Below are 22498 nucleotides of genomic sequence, written 5' to 3'. Positions count from 1 at the left end.
TGATAAAGAAGGATTTATCTTCAAGTCCTTCAAACTGTTCGCAATCAAATGATATGGTGTTACCAGGATGACAGCATTATCGAGATTAGATCGTTGTGTGACATATACGTAGGTTGTCCTCTTAACCAAGGAGTGTGGAGACAGTGGTATGCCACATAGGTGAAGTGTAGGAGTACATTTCACTGAACATGACCAATTCCGGAATGCTCAACTGTCAAGAGATGTTCCAAGTGGATATGGGTATAAGTTTGGCCCTCTAACCTGAGATCGCAACCTATGACTAGCAAGCAACTCACTGTACTTTGGTACCGGACTACCTGAATTTCTAATTCAGTAACAGAAGGTCACTGGGTGCAGTCAAGTACTTGCGTAGTCAGTTGTGAGTCGAGATAGAATTGACCCCTCCTGAAAATAGAAGATAATGTCTTGTGATTAATGTAGCAAAACCTTGGCTAGGATAATCCCAGTGAGGAGTCACGGGATATCTAAAGTTAATCACATAATGGATGTACTAATTATAGGGTTGACAGTGAGCTCTAAGTCATCCTAGCATTAGGAGTCAAAGGGATTGAATTATACAGTAACCATAGTCCAGGGTTCCAGAATATTTGCTTCGTATATATTCGGCCTATCCGGACGTCGGGTACCATTGCTAGATGGTCACATCGATTAGTATAGGAAGATGTTCCTATACTACCGGCTTAGGTTCGAACCTATGAGGTCACACGCATAGAAGTTTCTAGGTTGATCAAATGGTTGATTGATGATTAAGAATCATTCAGCGGTAATTTGGTCAATTCGATTGACAAATTATCCTAAGCAAAAGTTGCATTAAAATAATTATTGAATTATTGAAGGATTAATTAGCAATTAGATTGCTAATGAACTTAATTTGATTGAGTAATTGGGCTTAGGTTGAGCCAAATTGAATAGGATTCAATTTGGGCTGCATCAGAGTTTGATCTAATTGGATTGAGTTCAACCTAAGTAGATTGAGCTTGACCCAATTGATGGAACTTGATTCAATTGGATTGGACTTGATCCAAATCAATTAGAAGACCTTATTTGATAAGGATTATGAGTACAAATAATCAGAATTGGATAAGGAGAAGAATCCCTAAATTTTAGGAACCCATCCTTATCTTCTTGGAGAAGAATAATACCTTAATTTATCCCCAATATTTTCCATACCTATCCTCTTTATTTTTGGCCAAAAATTAGCATTAGAAGAGAGGAGGCGTGGGGCTATATTTCTTATAAAAATGGTGCCTCAAATCTTCCTAAAAAGATTTAGATGAATTTCCTAATTTGTAGGGATTGCATGGCACATGAAATAGGGTGATCTACGGCTGATTTTTGGGGATTTTATCAACCAAATTAGTTGGCTAAATTAGGTGTGAGGCGTGGGGGAGTAGTTTGGTTATAAAAGACCCCCATGCCTTGGGTTCAAAATATACCATATTTAGAGGTTTCAAAAAATTCTGAAAAAATTTCCTGAGGGCCTCCATCCCTTCTTCTCATTCATCCTCATGTCCATCCTCCATCTCCTTGAAGAATAATCAAAGGTTGAGTATTTAGAAGGAGAAAGCTTCAGCCATTGCAGCGTTCCTGCGCGAGCTAGCACTCCCGCAGAAGATAATCTACCTAGGGCTTCGCATGTACTTCTCGTAGAGACCATTCATGTGCATGGCTGCGAAGTCAAGGATCAGATCCACAAGTTTCTTCCATCATAAAAGATATTAATTCTATATTAATCTTTTATTTTGGAGTCAGGGTCTTAGTCCGATTTTCCGAGGTTTTATCCTTCTTTGGGGCTCCTCACGGAGATATCTCCAGAATCCATTCGATGGATATTCGGAGATTAATTGGAATGGAGTTCTTAAGTTTTAAGATCTGATAGTTAATCATGCATGAAAGTTTTAGCATAATTGTTTAAACTATTCCGGCATAATCCTGTGTGTTCTTAAGGTGCTGATTTCTAGATTTGATCTTATAAGCATGCATGAATTAAATTGTTTGATTCGGTTTTTCTGCTGCATTTTTGGAGCTTAAAAAGAACTACGTCCGGAGCGTATAGAGATGCATGCTCTAATAGGTATACATGGGTGTCACCCTATTTTTAATAGGACCGAACCCATGTAGGAGTGGAGACTCCCCCTACAGTGGTATCAGTGCCAGGTTCGTGTTTAAACTTTTATGTTTTAATTCTTGTAATTAAATCTAAAATCATGAACATGCTTAGATTAGATCTAAAGTATTTTTTATGATTGATTTAATTGCTGATTATGCATGATTAACTAGATCTGAAATTTTGAATGCATATGATGCATATTTGAGTTAAGATTTGTAACATAAATAAATCTAAAATCATAATATTATTTAGATTAGATCTAAATTAAATTTATGATTTAATTGATCTCTAATTTTAAAGAACAAATCAGATCTAAAAATTAAAAAAAAAAATTATTACATAAGATGTATGTTGTTTGAATTAATTCATGTAATTATGTATATGTGATGCATCAACATAAAACATAATGACTTAAACATAAATTAAATCTGATTACATATGATTAATTATAAATACTCAGATCTAAAAATGAGTTTTAAGAACTGAAAGATTGTAATTAATAAGTAATTAAAAGAAATATGCAATGATCAAAACTTTCATAAGTATATATTTAATTGAGAATTAAGTGTTATGAAATAGAATTGTGACTCAACTAATTGACATTGCATAATTCTTTGGGCATATAGGTTAGCTTGAATCAAGTTCTTAGGATTGGGTTAGACCTAAGGTTAGAATTATTCATGGACTAATAGAATTAATTGATCAAATCTAATTAAGTAGTAACTAGATTAGGTCAAGGAAATTATAGGTCAATTTACAATAGTTGTAGATGGATCAAGTCCATGTCTTTGATTAGACCAAAATGGAACTTGATTTAGGCTCAAAGGTAGAGCCTGAGTCATTTGAGTGATCAAATCGAAATTAATTAACCAGTCGGTGTCTAAGGTAAGTTTGGCAGTCTTGACCGGTGGTTTTTACTTGGGAGCTACTCGCACTGATTCGTCTTTGTTGAGTTAATGGCATATCCCTTCCACCGATCTCACTTACCTGGCTGACATGGTCAATCACATTTTGATTGGAACACTTAATGATTCGAGTTGACCCATGCCTTAAGAAAAATCAGTTTGACTGATTTAGGTGCCTCCTTAACCGGTTTGAGTCTAATCTGATTTGGTGAAGTCAGTAGGAGAAATTAGACTAACCGGATCTTCTCATCTATCCTAATTATGAAATTCTCTAAAATTATTAGGTTCCTAAAATGAAATAGTTATGGGGATAACTAGGCCATAGCTTTCCATTAAGTTGGGTGATAATGGGTCCAATGTTTTGATAATTATTGGAGGCGCGACACGCCTGGTACTTATCAAGCATTGGAATTGTCATTCAATATATGATGAGTTGAGTGTATCTTTAATAGGCGGTCAGGTGAGCCGAGCCACACTCGGGCTTGATCATCTATTAATTGATTAGACTGAACCCTATCATTTAATGGTTGGACCTAACTAGGGTATTCGGTGGAGGCGCCACACGCCTGCCGAAGAACCTAGGGCAAAATCATCACTAGAAGTTGCTTGGTGAAGCAATTGGTTAAGAACCTACCAATAGGTGCATATGGGTTGGCCGAGCCAAACTCGGGCCTATATGCGACCTATTGGGTTCTAGTGCCCCCTAAAGAATTAATAGTAATTTTTCGAATTGGAGGTAGAGGCTACCAATTAGTATAAAATAGTAGGAGTATCTTTAGACTAAAGTCTAAGTCTAATGTGTTTAGTCAATTCATATACAATAGCCAAATTTTCTTTTATGCAGAAATGGCCACAAGTTTGTCACTTCGCTCATTATTGGATAATGACAAGTTGACTGGTCCCAACTTCAATAATTGGTATAGGAAACTGAAAATTGTGCTAGAGCATGAATGGATCCTTTATGTGATAATGGATCCGCCACCTAAGCAGCCCGCTGCTAATGCACGGGGTACAGTCAGAGACACTTATCAGAAGTAGCTCAGTGATCATATCACTGTCTGTTGTATTATGCTCGCTGCAATGAATGATGAGTTTAGTAGGCATTTTGAGAATGCACAGCCGGAAGACATCATTCAAGTGTTGAATGAATCATTCGGTATTCCTGATGATGTTGAAAGGCACAAGACTAGTTGTGCTATTTTCAGTGCACGTATAAAGGATGGAGCTTCGGTGACCAATCATGTATTGTACATGATTGAGTTAATCGAGCGCCTAGGCACTCTCGGATTTCCCCTACATGATCAATTGGGAAGGATGTTATACTGAATTCTCTTCCTGGTTCATACCGCCCATTTCTCACCAACTTTCGTATAATGAAACTGGTAGTAAATTATCACCAATTGTTGGGTTTACTACAAACTTTTGAGAAGGATCACCAACTCCTAAAAGGATCGGTGATTTTAGTGGGAGGTTCATCCAAGGGTCGTGGTACCTTTAAGAAAGGGAAGAAAAAAAATAAAAATCAAAAGAAAAAGGTGCAACATGCTAAGCCAAGTCAGACCAAAAAGATTAAAGCTGACCACAATCTGGCAGAATGCTTCTATTGTAAGAGGCATGGGTATTAGAAGAGGAATTATCCTCAGTACCTTGCCTCACTTAACCCGAACAGGCCAAGCAAGAGAAAAGGGCAATCAGTTGCTGATTAAGGTATTTATATGATAACACCTTGTAATTTCTCTATATACGATAATTCGACCTGGGTAGTAGATACTGAAAGTCCGTTTAATATATGTAATTCGTTGCAAGGACTTCAGGTCAATCAGAGATTTGGAAACAGTAAGAGATTCCTGAATGTTGGAGATGGAAGATCCGTTCCAGTTCTTGCTTTATGAAATCTCAAACTTATTTTCAATTCTCATGTAGTTGTCTTGAGTGATTGTCACTATTGTCCTACGTTCTTATTGAATGTAATTTCCGTAGGTCTTTTGGCCATAAACGGTTATGAAATCTCAATAAAGAAATGTTCTTGTGATATCATTATGAATGGTGTTGCTGTAATACATGGACAATTGAGTAATGGCATATATATATTGTCACAGCCTGTTAATGTAATGCACAAGTCAAGTAAGCTCCCTAGAATAGATAATGTTACGGATGTCTACCTTTGGCATCATAGGCTAGGTCATATTAACAAGAACAGGATGAATAGGTTAAATAAAGAGGGAATCCTCAATGTTAATGATTGTGAATCATTAACAACCTGTGAATCATGCCTTCTTGGTAAGATGACCAAGTCACTTTTTACTGGAAAAGGTGAACGAGCCAATGACTTATTGACCCTAGTACATTCTGATGTATGTGGGCCAATGAGCACAAATGCTAGAGGCGGATATGCATATTTCATTACTTTCACAGACGACCTTTCGAGCTATGGTTATGTCTATTTAATGAGACATAAATCTGAAGCATTTGAAATGTTCAAATTGTATCGTAATGAAGTAGAAAAATAAACTGGAAAGAGTATTAAAACTCTTCGATCAGATCGAGGGGGTGAATACCTTTCCAAAGAGTTTTTGACATATCTGGAAGAGAATGGGATTCTTTTCCAATGAACTCCTCCTGGTACACCGCAGTATAACGGCGTGTCAGAAAGGAGAAATCGAACCCTGTTAGACATGGTTCGATCCATGATGGGGTTTGCGAGTCTGCCCATATCCTTTTGGGGATATGCACTTGAGTTAGCCTCTAAATAAGGTTTCAAGTAAGTCGGTAAATAAAATACCACATGAGATGTGGACTGGACGTAAGCCGATGCTCTCTTACCTTAGGGTTTGGGGGTGTCCGGCGTACGTCAAACATTTGAAGACAGACAAACTTGAACCCAAGTCTGACAAATGTTTCTTTATCGGTTATCCTAAAGAAACTAAAGGATATTATTTCTACCTTGCTGAAGAACAAAAGTTGTTCGTAAGCAATAGAGCAATTTTCTTAGAGAAGGAATTCATTGGTGAAGAAACAAAAAGCTCTAATGTTGAGCTTAGAGTAGTTCAACATGTTGAAGACCCGACACCATCTACTGAACTAGTTGAGTCGGATTTGATTATATCAGATCCAGAACCCATCTTAGATGCACCATTAAGGCGATCAGGTAGAGTACCACGTCAGCCGGACAGATACTATGGTTTTTTGGTCCGGGATGGGGATCCAATCGAACTTGATGAAAATGATGAGGATCCAATCACCTACATGGATGCAATGCAGAGATATGACTCTGATGCATGGCTTGGAGCCATGCAATGCGAAATGAAATTCATGAAGGTCAATGATGTATGGACATTAGTTGACCCATCCGAAGGGATTAAATCCATAGGGTGTAAGTGGATTTTCAAAAAGAAATGGGACGCAGACGGAAAGGTGGAGTCCTATAAAGCCTGTCTGGTTGCCAAGGAATATCGCCAACGTTATGGTATTGACTATGACGAGATGTTTTCTTCCGTAGCAATGCTCAAATCCATTTGGATTATGCTTGTGATAGCAGCACTTTTAGATTATTAAATCTGGCAAATGGATGTAAAGACCGTTTTTCTAAATGGAGATTTAGAAGAGAAGGTGTATAAAGAACAATGATTTTTGTCATTTCACTATAAATGTAATTCATAAACAAGAAATACGATGGCACACGTGAAAGCCTTATGAATGCAAACATAATGGAAGATGACTCACTATAAAGCCATTATTCGCATTCTGGAATACTGTTGGAAACCTTGGTGGTCGCATGCATATATTTTTAAAAATTTTACAGCAGAAGCATGAATTAAACTATTTAATTCCTATGCATGCCAGAGATCATATCTCTACAACAAAAATAGATCCAAAACTTTAAACATTTATCCTAAACAAGTAGGCATGATTCTATGTCTAACATGTAGTCATGCAGAATTTCAGCAACCTAGTTGATTTCTAATTTTAATTTTTAATGAGATTAGATCTCATATCTTTTTGCTTTAAGAACTTTGATGATGCCTTGATCATCTTGTATAGCCGCACACGTGTCCGGCCTCTATAGATAGTCCACGCGAAGCTCTAGGAAGATCCACAACTGCAGGAGTGCTAGCTCGTGCAGAGGTGCTGCAGTGGCTGAACTTTTCTCCCTCGAAGCACTCAACTTTTGATTCTTCTTCGAGAGGATGAAGGATGGCGATGAAGGAGAAGAGGGAGGAGAGAAGGTGGCTGGCTCTCAGAATTTTTTTAGAATTTAGAACCCTTTCTAAAGACCATCTCTACAAACCCTAAGTGTGGGGGTCCTTTTATAGCCAAAAGACCTCCCACGCCTCACACCTCTTTTGGCCAACGAATTTGGCTGATAAAATTCCCAAAAAATTCTGGTGAATCGGCAGCTAAGAGATGAACAAATTCTCTTTTTGAATCTTATGCCAAGAATTCCTAAAATTCAGAGGGTTATTACGCCCCAAACTTTAGCTGCATGCCACCCTGCTTGATGCGTCATGCAGTCCCTACAAATTAGAGATTTGATTCCTATCTTTTTAGGAAGATTTTGTTAGATATATGCCCTAGAAGCCAATAAGGCTGACACATTATTAATTCTAGGACATAATTTTGTACTTGACTATTTATTATTAAATAAATAAAAGGCATCGTTTTCATTCATATTGTTTATGTGTCTATGAATCGTCCAGGAAATTAATAAGATGATGATGCATATTCTCAAGAGTTGAGAATTTGAGCTATGAATCATTGGTGATTAATTTCTAAATACTCTTGATCGATGGATCATCACGAGGACGGTGATCGATCCGATAAGATCAGTGCACGCATCACTTTCATTACGGATGGACGAGACTCGAGTCCACAGTGTAGGGACACTGAAGTGATAGTGCAGGTGCTTGTTAGAGAACAAGGGTACTGAGCGTGACCAAGACAAGAAGTCAGTTGGATGCACTACAAGAAAATACATATTCAGCGACTAAGATTCTAGTTGCCGAATAGCCATATTTGGTCGCCGAAACCTTTCCGTGACTAGCATACCCTTCGTCGCCGAACCCTAGTCACGGAAAGATTTTGGCGACCAATATTGTGTGGTCACCTAAGGTACACCAACAACGACCAACGTTTGGTTGCCGAAAAAAATTATCAGCGACCAAATCTGTTGTCGCTAATTTCAACGCTGACCAAATAGCTGGTCGTGGAAGGTTTGTATTCCGTTACCAAAAAAATGGTCACTGAATATCTATCTTCCCCCACTAATAGTTTGGTCGCAGAATTTATTGGAATGCATTGGCAACAAATATATTTTGGTGGCAGAAAGTATTAACCTGTATTTAATTAACAATTCAAATTATAAGCTTAATATTTATTTTTGGGCTTGTTCCAAATCCTGTACAACCAACACAGCCTATCCAATATCCATATTGCACAATACATTTGCTCATCCAAATAGAAGTATACACAATGTTGGAGAATCCATAATCATTCATTATAAATATCATCATCTATAAGTCTAAAGTCAAGTATACCTATTAACCATACATCAAAATGTTTCATCCATACAATATGTTAAGGTGATAATCATCACCAAACACATCAAAATATAAATTAAAAATCCCAAAATATCTAATCTTGCTATTCATCCAAACAACCAACATGTAGACAAAAATATTCTTATACCAAAAACTGGATTCTGCTTGTAGACAACTCCACCATGATCATCTGAACAAAAGCTATCCATATACCAGAAACTAGATTTTACATGCTCATAACTCCACCATGTATCTGAGAAAGCAAAAAAGAATACATAATCAATAACCACATGTGAAAAATAATAAACTAAAATTCAAGTATAAGTTCACAATGACATTTCGCTTAATTTGGTCCAAATCTCTAAATAACCTACATAATATAAATGAGAATACATACCAACGAGTATTTGTACCACCAGTTGAATACATGGCCCCATCATGATGGATAGATAACTTGTGCATTTGAGTCTTTCCCTTTAAGAACTCTGTCACCGAACTTGTAAGATGTGCAATTTGCTTCTGTTCTTCCTCTCGTTCTTTCTTTTCCTCCTCACGCTCTCTCCTCTCCTGCTCCAATTGCCTCCGCAGCTCCTCACGCTCCATCTTCATCTCCTCCATCTCAGCTTTAAGTTTCTGCAACTCTCCAACATGGTCTTATGACACACGACTAGGTGTGGAAGAAGATGAAGAATTCTGTAATTTAGATTAGCATATAGCCACTACATAATAAGAAAACTAGAATAACTGTCAGATCTACTTGCATAAAAGGATTTCAAAAATATACTTGCAGCAAATTGTCTATTTTACAATAGCCAAAACTATCCCATAGACTGTTTCACAGGCAGTTCACTAAAAATATAGTTAGTATATACTCAAAAACATATTACCTATATATTCATTGTTGCAACAAATGACCGAGATCCTGAATAATGATTGTACTCGAGCTTTTTTCTATTCTTTTTGCCAGCTTTTGATCTCACCTTCAAAAAAATACAAATTAAAAATCTAAAGAAAACATTATGATTGGCTACCTTTGGGGCATTAATACCACACAAAGCATTCCACTCATCAAGTACTGGAACGGAGAGCTTTTCTCCGCCATTCTGGGCAATGAGCTTATCAATTCCTTTTCCAACTGTCTTACCCCGCACGCGCTTTGATGATGAACCTGTTAAAATACTTAAATACTTTAGGCCATAAGACAAACCTGCTAGTGATAGACAAAGAGAACGTAAAAAAAAAAACACAAAACCAGGAGCGGCCCAATATAGTTGGGAGCCTAAGTGAATGAGACATTTTCTTTTTTTATTATAATAATAATAATAAATTTTAATAAGTACAAAATAGTTAAAAAAATGATATGAAAATAGATAGCTGTCAAGTATACTATTTCAACAAAGATGCATGAATCTAACAAAGATAGACAAGAAGCTTCTTCAGTTTAATATAATCCTCGAATAGAAGCATGAAAAAATATTTAGTTTAAAAGAAGTTCCATCCCCCCATCTCCCATCTCCCCCCATCTCCCATCTCCTCTTCGATACCCAAGTTACACCACAGCACGGCAACCCTTCAACCCAAACAGAAAGGAGAAGAAAAAATTAAAAGAATCTCCACCCTCTAAGAAGTCCATCTCCAATCCCCCTATCTTTCTTCCCGATGGCCCAGCTGGATCAGAAGTGACGTGAGGGAAGGAAAACGAAGACCAAAACCAAAGTGAAGTCCATCTCCAATCCCCCTATCCTTCTCCCCTCTGTTTCTCTCCACCCAAAACAAAACTAATATCCCCAAATCCCTCGTCGCTCTCTCTCCCTGCCGGCCCAAGAGAAAGCCCTCGCCCCAAATCCCCTTTGCCTCCTCGCTCTCTCCCCTTCGCCTCCTCGCTATCTCTCCCTGCTGCTCTGACGAGAAGCCCTCCGCGGCGCTGCGGCGGCGGCGAAGGAGGAGGAGCCCTCCGCGGTGGTTGCGGCGGCGGCGAAGGAGGAGAAGCCCTCCTCTTCTTCTTCTTCTCCCGCCTCGCCTCCAAATTTCCCGACAACCCCCGACGACCCCTGGCCACCTCTCCCTCTCCCTCTCCCTCTCCCTCCCGGCCGCGGCCTCTGCTAAATTCCCGAGTTTCTGGCCACCTCGCCCCCAAATTTCCCGACAACCCCCGACGACCCCCGGCCACCTCTCCCTCTCCCTCTCCCTCTCCCTCCCGGCCGCGGCCTCTGCTAAATTCCTGGGTTTCTGGCCGCCTCGCCTCCAAATTTCCGACGACCCCGACAACCCCCGGCCACATCTCCCTCTCCCTCTCCCTCCCGGCCTCTGCTAAATCAAGTTCCAGAACGTACCTTGGGACGCTTGCTGTGGATGCCGAAGAGATGAGCGAACGGCAAATGGGCGAACGGGCGAGGGCGAAGTGCGGTGAAGGCGACGTGCGGGTGAAGGCAAGGAGTTAAAGCGGAATAGAAGAATAGGGAATTAGGGTTTATTTGGTTTCTCACACGTCCCTACATGTATACTTTTCTTGACTAAATTTTTTTTAGTCGCTGAAGGTGAACCTTTAGGGATCAAAATTTAGTCGCCAAAAATTTACCTCCAGCCCGCATGAAATACTGGACTTGCGCCAACTTGGTTTTGATTTTCCGTGATCAAATATGCATTTAGTTGGTGTAGGACAGTCATTCGGTAACTAACAAGGATGCGTGCAAATTTATTTCTAAGCGGATTTTCAATCCTGCCCGTAAGATGTCCAAGAATTCTATATATTTCTTAGCGGATTCCCGTTCCCACGTCTGCATGCCGCGTATCATGTCGATCCGTATATTTATTTGACAAGGAGTCAAGCACCGAGCTCGAGCTTTTAAAATTATATTATAATAATAATAATAAAAATTTAAGTATGAAGAAAAGTTGTGGGATTGAGATTTAGTCGAAGAGACGAGGATATGCCTAAGTGAATTAAGGTGTTAAACGGCACCGTTTGAAAATAAGCCTTTTTTTTTTTTAACTTAGAAATTAGCATCTTACAGGGGCTAATACAACATCTTTTGGTTTTACGGGAACCTTCCACTACCAAAAGTTTGGTCACTAAAAAACTCAAACTTTCTGCCCAATTTTTTCATCGGAAAAAGCCGCCATTCGTAAAAATTTTCCTGGACTAAATTTTTTTTAGTCGCTGGAGGTGAACCTTTAAGGACCAAAAGTTAGTCGCCAAAAGTTTTACTTCCAGCCCGCGCGAAATATTGGACTTGTGCCAACTTGGTATTGTTTTCCGTGACCAAATATGCATTTAGTCGGTGTAGAACAATTATTCAGTAACTAACAAGAATGTTGGTCGCAGATGGCTTTATTTGCAGCGACCAAACTTTAGTCGCCAAACGTTTTACTTCCACCCCGCCAACTTGGTTTTGATTTTCCGCGACCAAATATGCATTTAGTCGGTGTAGGACAATTATTCAGTAACTAATAAGAATGTTGGTCGCAGATGGCCTTATTTGCAGTGACCAAACTTTAGTCGCCAAACATTTTACCTCCACCCCGCCAACTTAGTTTTGATTTTCCACGACCAAATATGCATTTAGTTGGTGTAGGACAATCAATCAGTAACTAACAAGGATGTTGGTCGCAAATAGCCTTATTTGCAGCGACTACTACTCATTTAGTCACCGAAAGTGGTCGCTGAAAGTGTATTTTCTTGTAGTGATGTCTATCCACTCGTTAGTGACTTGCTTGATGTTGCAGTAGTATGACTGGTCCTTTGACCTGCGATGCTTCGGCTGCTCACAGTGAGATTATTGTAGTTTGACTGCACACATACATGGTCTCTAGCTATATGGGTCCATGCAGTGTAGATTGGCTGCAGTAGGTTCACTGTAGGAGTAGGGTATGCACCTATATACTAGAAATTAGGATTTCTAGTGGGTACTGCGGTCCCACCGATTTACATGCCACCTCACCTAACAGTTATTGGCGACACATAAATGGATGAGTGTACAACTCTTGTACAATGCTTCTCAAGCATGTTGCAGTGCTACTTGGTCTCTAAGTCATGAAGACCTCACCTAACAGTTATTGGTCATATTTCTTAGTTAAGTCAGACCCACCGTATAACTGTAGAAATAAAGTTATCATTGGGTCCTCACCTAACAGTTATTGGTGCCCAACCCCACCTTTACCCCTACAACATCTCATGTCTATAGAGAGGTCCAGCCCCCCGATGCAACTTGCCCACTGTGTCCAGCCGAGACAAGTCAACATCAGAAAGACCTTAGCAGCTCTACTACGGTGGAAGACCTATGGACTTAATATTGGTTAATCATGTCTTAGTGTTTACAACATTGAGCTCTTCATAAGAGGTAATCGAACAATTGGCCAGGTAAGCAGGTAGGAGGCTCCCCTTACTCAGAGAGTAAGTCCTAATTAAGTAACCACCTTTCATGCTTTTCTAGACACCAATTAGATCAATTAATCTAATATGACTCGCTCATGTTGGTTCACTCTCGACTGATTGAGGAGGTTTTAGTTTAGGTCTCATTGGGATTGCTCTACTAGATTGCATCATATGTAAATCTATCTATCCCGCTTACATTCGCATCACATGCAAACGACACATCACAAGCAGTTATAATCGCAGCAATAAGTAAAAGCTGAATTTTAAATAGGTGATGATCATGGATTCTAATTAGGCTAATCAACTCTTGATCCAACACCATCAACCGCTCAGATCGCCATTCATTTCATGTACTATCTTCGACTGATCGTTGACGTACATTACATCATAGAAATACAACAGATATAGAATAAATTACATCCCTTTTAGGAGGCACGCAGGCCCCTTAAAACATCAAATAAGATGCATGCAAGCATTTAAAAAATATTACATGACATTACAGATCACATCGCAGGTCTTTACATTTGATACCAAAAGAATTTGAATCCTATGATCATCACGACATGCATCTTATGCATGATTTTATCTAATCTAATTTTAATTTTATTATGCAACCATCTGAGATCCATATCATGCAATGCCTTAATTTTAAACATCATAATCATATCATAATTTTAAAACTAACATCGTGTTGCCCAGATAGACAACCCAAGAGGGGGGGGGTGAATTGGGTTTTAAAATAATTTAGATAATTTAAAACGTTATGGATGATTAATTAAAAACTATTGCAAGTTATTTAATTAATTACTATGTGCTGTGAGTAATATGAAATGAGAAGAGGGAGAGACAATCAATCACAAACACAAGTTTTATAGTGGTTCGGAGCTATCCCTTGCTCCTACGTCCACTCCCCAAGTTTCTCTTGGGAATTCACTATAACCCCCTTTGGATTACAGCCGGTTGTTTTGCAAGCTCACAACCAAACTTGTTGTTTTACGAGCTCACAACGAACTCGGTCGGTTCTTCCAGGCTCACCGACTAGAACCGTCACCGATTGTTTTCCCAGGCTCACAATCAAACCCTTACACACGTTGGTTTTAAAACCGGCTCACCAACCAACCTTGAACCCCTTGATTCAATCCCCTGATTGAATCAAGTAAATACACGAGATGGAAGAAAACAGAAAATAGCTTCTCAAAAAGCAGATTTAAAACAATATAATCGTAAAGGAGTTAGAAGCCCTCAAACGCTTTTAAGATGGTGAAGAGGTGTGGCTTCTGGAACTCCGGTCTCCTCTTGAAAGAGTGGTCGACTTGAAAGCAGGAGGAGGAAGCTTTGAATGCTGGGAAGATGTTGGTGGAGCAGTAAATGCAGATCTCCCCTTTTTCTCGTTTAAGAGCACTTGCAAAGCTTGAAAACTCGAATGCTTGGAGTGGAATGTGTATTCTCTATCTTGCTACAGTCTTCTGTGGCTATTTAAGCCAACCCCCACGGAAACTAGCCGTTACTCTACTTTTTCTGGCCGTTCTGCACACTCTGCGCAGCCTGACAATGTGACCGTTGGTGGGTTGGAGTCGACTCGCGCGATCAGGAATCGACTCGGCTGTAGCAGGAGTCGACTCGAGCTTTTCCGGAGTCGACTCGGCAACTGTTCCAAGTTTGAATTAAAGTTGCCGTCTTGACTGGGAGTCGACTCGTCTTGACCCGGAGTCGACTCGCCAACTTCTGGCGCTGACCTGGCAATTTTGGAGTCTGCTCATCCTCTGAAGTCCGTGGACCCAAATTTGAATTTTGTCCACTCGAGTCGACTCGTCTATCTTGGGAGTCGACTCGAATCTCAGAGCCCGAACTCCCGATTCTCTGACTTTTGGCTCATCCAGTCTTGGAGTCGACTCGAACTTTCTTGGAGTCGACTCGGCTCTCAGTTTCCGAAAGTTGGTCTTCTGCCTTTTGACGTGAAGCTTGTCTTGGAGTCGACTCGAGCTGTCTGGGAGTCGACTCGAATCTCAGAGCCCGAACTCCCGATTCTCTGACTTTTGGCTCATCCAGTTTTGGAGTCGACTCGAACTTTCTTGGAGTCGACTCGGCTCTCAGTTTCCGAAAGTTGGTCTTCTGCCTTTTGACGTGAAGCTTGTCTTGGAGTCGACTCGAGCTGTCTGGGAGTCGACTCGAATCTCAGAGGCAGTAACATGGTTTTCTGTCTGTCGATGGTCGCACAGTCTTGGAGTCGACTCGCGTACTGCGGGAGTCGACTCGAATCTCAGAGTCCATAAAACGCTCTCTGACTTTTTCTTTGTGTACCGCTGGGAGTCGACTCGCGTTCCACTGGAGTCGACTCGAATCTAAGATCTGAAAAACTGCTCTTTTATCCTTCTGTCTGTTTTCAGTCGGAGTCGACTCATACTGATTAGGAGTCGACTCGAGCTCGTGCCAGTGACCTTGATACGCTTGGAGTCGACTCGTGAAACTCGGGAGTCGACTCGAATCTCAGACATTGGTTCATGCAGAGTTCTTAACTTATCCAAAAGGTTATGAACCAAGTCTAGAGACACTGAGCAGGATTTTCACTGAAACACTCAATTGAATTCATTAGTAATCACACGATATACTCAAATGCTTTGAGCTCATCAAAATCAAACGGGGTTTTAATCAATCACTCCACAATCTCCCCCTTTTTGATGATGACAAAACTTTGAGTATATGTAAAATGAATTGCTCAATAAGTAATGAAATAAAATCCATAAATGAATTCAAATGTCTGAAAAATTTAATTTATCCAAGTTTGAAAGGTGTGAAACATTTAAATTTCGGAGTTAAAGCTCCCCCTTTCATTTGGAATTATATAAGCCTTCATATTATGCAATCAATTGTTTGGCTTATATGTTATTAATGATTTATCTTGATTAAAATTCAGATTCTCCCCCTCAACATATGCATTCAACTAGTTTTGATTTTCTGAATTTCCTTTTAATGCTTTGAAATTTTTGAACTGAATTTTTGTTTTTAGAGGGAAAATCTGTCAATTTGTTCTTGAGTACGATTCAGCTAATCTCCGAATATTCCTTGAATAGATTCTGGAGATTACTCCATTAGGAGCTCCAAAAGACAGATAATGAGCCTCGAGGTACCGAATCCACTGAGAACAAATTTGTGTGTGTTTTTAAGAGTTCTTTTACATATTTTATCCATATTTCTCCCCTTTTTACATATTTTATACATATTTCTCCCCCTTTTTGTCATCATATCAAAAAGGAAGCACTCACACACAATCAATGGCACAAATGGCACAATCAAACATCAAATGGCACAGTCAATTGGCACAGAAATGAAGATAAGATGTCTACTCATTGTATTGATATGAAGATGAATACATTTGAGCATACTATAAGTAAAGCAAGAACAATACAAAAGAAGACAAAACACCACTCAAAATCATCTATGACCTCCTCGAGGATGTGGCTCCACCTCTCGAGGATACATCTCCTCCTCTGGAGGATGTAGCTCCTCCTCTCGAGGATGTGGCTCCTCCTCTCGAGGATGCATCTCCACCTCTCGAGGATGTGACTCCTCCTCTCAATCGGCTCTGCTCCATGAGGAGGGCGACTGCCTCTGTCACATGGCCAAGCTGTGTGATGATAGACGTGGTGGCTCTGCTGTGCGTAGTGGAAAGCTCGGTCACCGACGTCTGAAGCCCAGTCACCGAGGTCTGAAGTGCATCCAGCTTGTCGATGAGTACATTCGACAAGCGCTCGGCCCCCTCGGTGGTGGTGTGCATGTCACGGCCTATCTCCTCTCGAAACTGTCGAGTGGTGCTCGTGATCTTACTCATGTTGCGGAACTGGGCCTGCATCAAATCCCTCATATTATATATCTCTTCCCGCACTTTAGCCGTCATGTCTGTTACGGCGGTCAAGGATGGCACCAATGCAGAGGATGGAGTGGGAGCAGGAGTGGGTGCAGGAGTGGGAGCTGGCACGGAACCTCGGAGCTCCCGGAGCAGCTCGTCTCTCAAATCTCGGACGATCTCCTGCCGCAGCTCCCGGAGCTGCTCTGGATCAATACGGACCTCCATAGGTGGTGGAGCTGAGGAGGAAGGTCCGGCAGAGGTAGTAGGAGCAGGAGGAGTGGATGGAAGGTCTGGATGGTCTGGGGAGTCTGGGTAGTCAAAATCTGGCTCAGGACTGGGTGATGGTCTGGTGGTCTGAGCAGTGAGAGTGGACTTCCTAACCCAGATCCCGTCTTTCTTCCGAAATTCCATCCTGTGCATGGTCCCCGTACCCAAGCGATCAGTCCATCGCAAGGCACGAGAGGGTTCCCTCTCAGGAATGGAAATTTCGTACTGCCTGAACAGGAGAGTGAATATCATCCCGTATGGGAGGGAGAGCCTAGGTCTATCCAGGGGCTCACACATATACCTATAAATGAGCTTGGGGAAGTTGACCGGGGTGTCCTGAAGAATGTAAGACATAATAGCTAGGTCCCTCTCATTCACAAAATCAAATCTCCCTGTCTTAGGGAAGATGGACCTGGACAAAATGCTCAAAAGGATTCTCACTTCAATAGGAAGTGAGCTAGCAGATACTTCATCTAGGGGGGACTGAGGTGGCTGCCCTAAGACGATCGTAAGGGCCTCAAATCTATCCTCAGGATGTGCAGGAGCTACCCCTACTAATGGAAGGTGGAGGATATGGGCAATGAGATCCTCCGTGACACGTAATGGGACACCTAATACGGTGCCCTCAATACCTCCATCTCCCCGATGGACGGTACTGTAGAACTCTTGAACTAGGCCAGGATAGGTGGGAAGGTCCAAGGTGAGGAAGTACTCTAGACCCTGGGCTCTAAGCCTATCGCCTATGGTGAATCCTTCCCGGGAGAGGAAGTCGAAATCGACATACCTCCCGGTGGAAACGGCCTTCCCGGCCAATGGTCTAACATGAACCACCCTAGGCGGGGAACGATCCGGAGGTGGTTGCCTCGCGGGATCATGCCGCGCCTTGGAGCGCCGCTCGGGAACGGCCGCGGGACGGGACCTCTTCCTAACGACGGCCTTACGAGGCATCTTGACCTAAACGGGAAGAAAATACCTTGAGGACGATGAAGGACGGACAGAGGAGGCTCGGGACGGACCGGAAATGACCTAGGAACGGACGGAAACTCAATGTCCGGCGAAGAATCGACGGGAGAAGGCCTAAGAGACGATCGGGGATGACCTAGGAGTCGGCTCTAGGGCTTTGTGAACAGTGGCGGCTTGAGGAAAAGTGTTTGCGAAACGACAAACCTAGGGTTAAAAAGTCGGATCCCGACTGCGAGTCGACTCCCCTGAGTCTCGAGTCGACTCGACCTCGAGTCGACTCCAGAATATGCGCGAGTCGACTCCTCCTTTGCTGCCAACTTTGCGAGTCGACTCCCGCAAATGCGCGAGTCGACTCCCCCTTAGGAGCCGGCTCTGAACCTTACTCGAGTCGTCTCTAACCTTGGCACGTATTTAAAAATCATGCTATAGCCGTGCCAAATGAGGGAAAATCACCTAATTAAGGACTGATTTGATGATCATTGAATAGAAACTCTATTTTAACCTCATCAAAATCAATTAATCTAGTGGAAACTCCCACTAGGATGGATCAATCACTCCTAATCCCCTTCTAAGCACACTAAACCTCTCTTCACTTAGGGGTTTTGTGAAAATATCTGCTAATTGATTATCAGTACACACAAAGTGGAGTGACACATCACCATTCAATACATGATCTCTTATGAAGTGATGTCTTATCTCAATGTGTTTAGTTCTTGAGTGTTGAATTGGATTTTTAGTTAGATTTATGGCACTTGTGTTATCACAATTAATGGGGATTGCATCTTGTTTAATGCCATAATCTTCTAATTGTTGTTTAATCCATAAGATTTGTGCACAGCAACTCCCGGCTGCAACATATTCAGCTTCTGCAGTGGATAATGCAACCGAGTTTTGTTTCTTGCTAAACCATGAGATTAGGTTTTCTCCTAGAAATTGACAAGACCCGCTGGTACTTTTTCTATCAAGTTTACATCCAGCGAAGTCTGAATCTGTGTACCCTATTAAGTTTAGACTAGATTCTTTAGAGTACCACAGTCCTATGTTCTTAGTTCCTATTAAGTATTTAAAGATTCTTTTAACTGCAGCTAGGTGTGATTCTTTAGGATTAGCCTGATATCTAGCACACATGCACACACTAAACATAATATCAGGTCTACTTGCAGTAAGATACAGTAAAGAACCTATCATACCTCTATAAAGTTTTTGATCGACGGATTTACCTGATTCATCTTGGTCTAACTTACATGATGAGCTCATGGGGGTGCTGATTGATTTGTTTCCCTCCATATCAAACTTCTTGAGCATCTCCTTGATATATTTTGCTTGATTGATGAAGATGCCTTCTTCAGATTATTTGATTTGAAGCCCGAGGAAGTAGTTCAGCTCTCCCATCATGCTCATCTCAAACTCACTCTGCATCAAATCAGCAAACTCTTCGCAGAGGCGATTGTTAGTAGCACCAAAAATGATATCATCAACATAAATCTGTACTAATAACATATCCTTATTTTGCTTTTTCAGAAATAATGTTGTGTCTACATTTCCCCTAGAGAATTCATGTTCTAATAGGAATTTACTAAGTCTCTCATACCATGCTCTAGGTGCTTGTTTTAACCCATAAAGTGCTTTGTTTAGTTTATACACATGATTAGGGTATTGATGGTTTTCAAAACCAGGAGGTTGTTCTACATACACCTCCTCATTAATATACCCATTTAAAAATGCACTCTTTACATCCATTTGAAATAGTTTGAAATCCTTAGAGCATGCATATGCTAATAATAGTCTAATAGCCTCAAGTCTAGCTACGGGAGCAAAGGTTTCATCAAAGTCTATACCTTCTTCTTGATTATAACCCTTTGCTACTAGTCTAGCCTTATTCCTTATAACAATTCCATTTTCATCTAGCTTATTTTTATATATCCATTTTGTACCTATAATTGGATATTCAGAAGGTCTCTCTACTAGTTCCCACACTTTGTTTCTAGTAAATTGGTTTAGTTCTTCTTGCATTGCATTTATCCAATTTACATCATTTTCGGCTTCTTCTATATGTTTGGGCTCAAAGTGTGAAACAAAGGCTAGATGATTATTCAAATTCCTAAGGGATGCTCTAGTCCTAACCGGTTGTGATGGATCATCTAGAATTAGTTCCTTAGGATGCCCATGAGCATACCTCCAAGCTTTTGTTAACCCATGATCCGCTATAGGCTCTTGGTTTGATGATTCTCCTTCAATCAACTTTTGATCATCTTGTAATCCCATCTCATCTATCTTTTCTTCAAGTATTTCAATATCATCATCAAAATTAACCTTCTTACTAGATGAGATGTCACTAGAGTCATCAAAAACTACATGTATAGATTCTTCTATAACTAGGGTTCTTTTATTAAAGACTCTATAGGCTTTACTAGTTGTAGAATAACCTAAGAATATTCCTTCATCAGATTTAGGATCAAATTTCCCTAGATTATCTTTCCCATTATTATGTACAAAACACCTACATCCAAAAACATGAAAATAGTTAACCTTTGGTTTTCTGTTTTTCCACAGTTCATATGGTGTTTTCTTTATGATGGGTCTTAATAGAACTCTATTTAATATATGGCAAGAAGTATTAATGGCTTCTCCCCAAAAGTACTTAGGGAGGTTACTTTCACATAACATCGTTCTAGCCATTTCCTCTAGTGTTCTATTTTTCCTTTCCACAACTCCATTTTGTTGTGGTGTCCTAGGTGCTGAGAAATTATGGGTTATCCCCTTTTTACTACAAAATTCATCAAATAATTGATTTTCGAATTCGGTACCATGGTCACTTCTAATAGCTATAACTGAGGATTCTCTAGCATTTGTTACTTCCTTATGGAACTTCTTAAACATAGAAAATGCTTGATCCTTATGCGCTAGAAACATGACCCATGTGTACCTAGAGTAATCATCTACTATAACTAGACCATATTTATTTCCACCTAGGCTTGTTATTCTAGTTGGACCAAATAAGTCCATATGTAATAGTTCTAATGGCCTAGAGGTAGAGACACATTTTATAGATTTAAATGAGTTCCTAGATTGTTTGCCAAATTGACATGCTTCACAAATTTTGTTCTTTTCAAATTTTAATTTTGGCAAACCTATCACGGAATCTCTTTTAACAAGTTTAGTTATTGTGTCCATGCTTGCATGACCTAACTTACGGTGCCATAACCAACTAGCATCACTTTCTTTAGTTTCATTAACAACTAAACATTGGTTATGTTTTGCTAGATCTTCTAGGTCTACCACATATACATTTCCATGTCTAATCCCTTTAAAAACTAAGCTATGATCATTAGGATTTGTTATAATGCATAGTGATGGTTTAAACATAACATCATATCCTTTATCACATAATTGACTAATGCTTAACAAGTTATGCTTAAGACCATCAACATATCTAACATTATCTATAAAAGTAGAAGGGGTGATTTGAACTTTACCAATACCAATGATGTGACCTTGGTTGTTGTCTCCAAAAGTCACAGCACCTCCCTTCTTAGCTTCAAGGGTGAAAAATTGATCTTTATCACCCGTCATGTGCCTTGAGCAGCCACTATCCAAATACCAGCAATTTTTGTTGACCTTGGCTGCAAGACACTCCTACACAAGCAAATCATGTCATCTTAGGTACCCAAGTTTTCTTGGGTCCTTCATGGTTAGTCAAGTTGGTTCCTTTTGGAACCCATACCCTTTTAATTTTTCTTTTAGTTTTACTTTTCCTAAAATTACATACATTTGCTTTATGACCTATTGTACCACAACAAAAGCAGGTTATTTTCTTAGTTTTTGTTTCCCCAGCTTTAACAAAGAAGTTACTAAGAAGTTTTTGCTTATTCCTTGGTTTATACCCTAAACCCGCTTTATTAAATACCGCACGTTGACTATTTAGTATCATGTTTAATTTTCAGAGCTATATGTGAATTTTTCAACTATGGGTTTATATTTGTTAAGTTCTTTGGTTATTGTTTGTTTTTCGGCTTTTAGATCATTAAGTTCTTTAGTGAGATCCTTATCTAAGGTTTGTTTACATTTTTTAAATTCTGAAAATTCCTTAGTTAGTTTTTCATTTTCTTTAGTTAAGGTGTTAGTCTTTTGAGTTAATAGTTGGTTACTTGTTTTAAGTTCTATATTTTCTTTGGTGATTAAATCCTTATCCTTAACTAATTTATCGTATTTATGTAAGTATGATTGATTAGCTAATTTTAGTTCTTTATTCTTAAGATTTATGGCCTTATATTCTACCATCAGTTCATTAAATGCATCATAAAGTTCATCAAAAGAAAAATCGGAATGCGTATCGGAAGTTACCTCGTCTTCGTTGGCCATGAAGCAGAAATTGGCCTTTTCTTCTTGTTCCTCGTCAGATGAGGAGGATGATGAGTCGGAGTCGGATAGTGTAGTGACAAGAGCTTTCTTCTTCTTGTACTTACTCCCCTT

The 22498-nt window shown here is 40.0% G+C and overlaps 1 long non-coding RNA gene across 1 annotated transcript; it reads right to left on the bottom strand.

Moving 5' to 3' along the window:
- Positions 1-8508: 8508 nt before the first annotated feature.
- LOC103699085 lies at positions 8509-11553 on the bottom strand. Its single transcript, XR_005508943.1, has 4 exons — positions 10907-11553; positions 9461-9741; positions 8971-9266; positions 8509-8826 (listed from the first exon to the last, which is right to left on the bottom strand). It is a non-coding gene; the product is annotated as an uncharacterized LOC103699085 (long non-coding RNA).
- Between the last annotated feature and the right edge of the window lie 10945 nt (positions 11554-22498).

Source organism: Phoenix dactylifera, unplaced genomic scaffold (genome assembly GCF_009389715.1).
Source record: "Phoenix dactylifera cultivar Barhee BC4 unplaced genomic scaffold, palm_55x_up_171113_PBpolish2nd_filt_p 000708F, whole genome shotgun sequence".
NCBI classification, from domain to species: domain Eukaryota; kingdom Viridiplantae; phylum Streptophyta; class Magnoliopsida; order Arecales; family Arecaceae; genus Phoenix; species Phoenix dactylifera.
The sequence above is the reverse complement of the archived record's forward strand: the minus strand, read 5'-3'. Positions and strand labels throughout refer to the sequence as shown.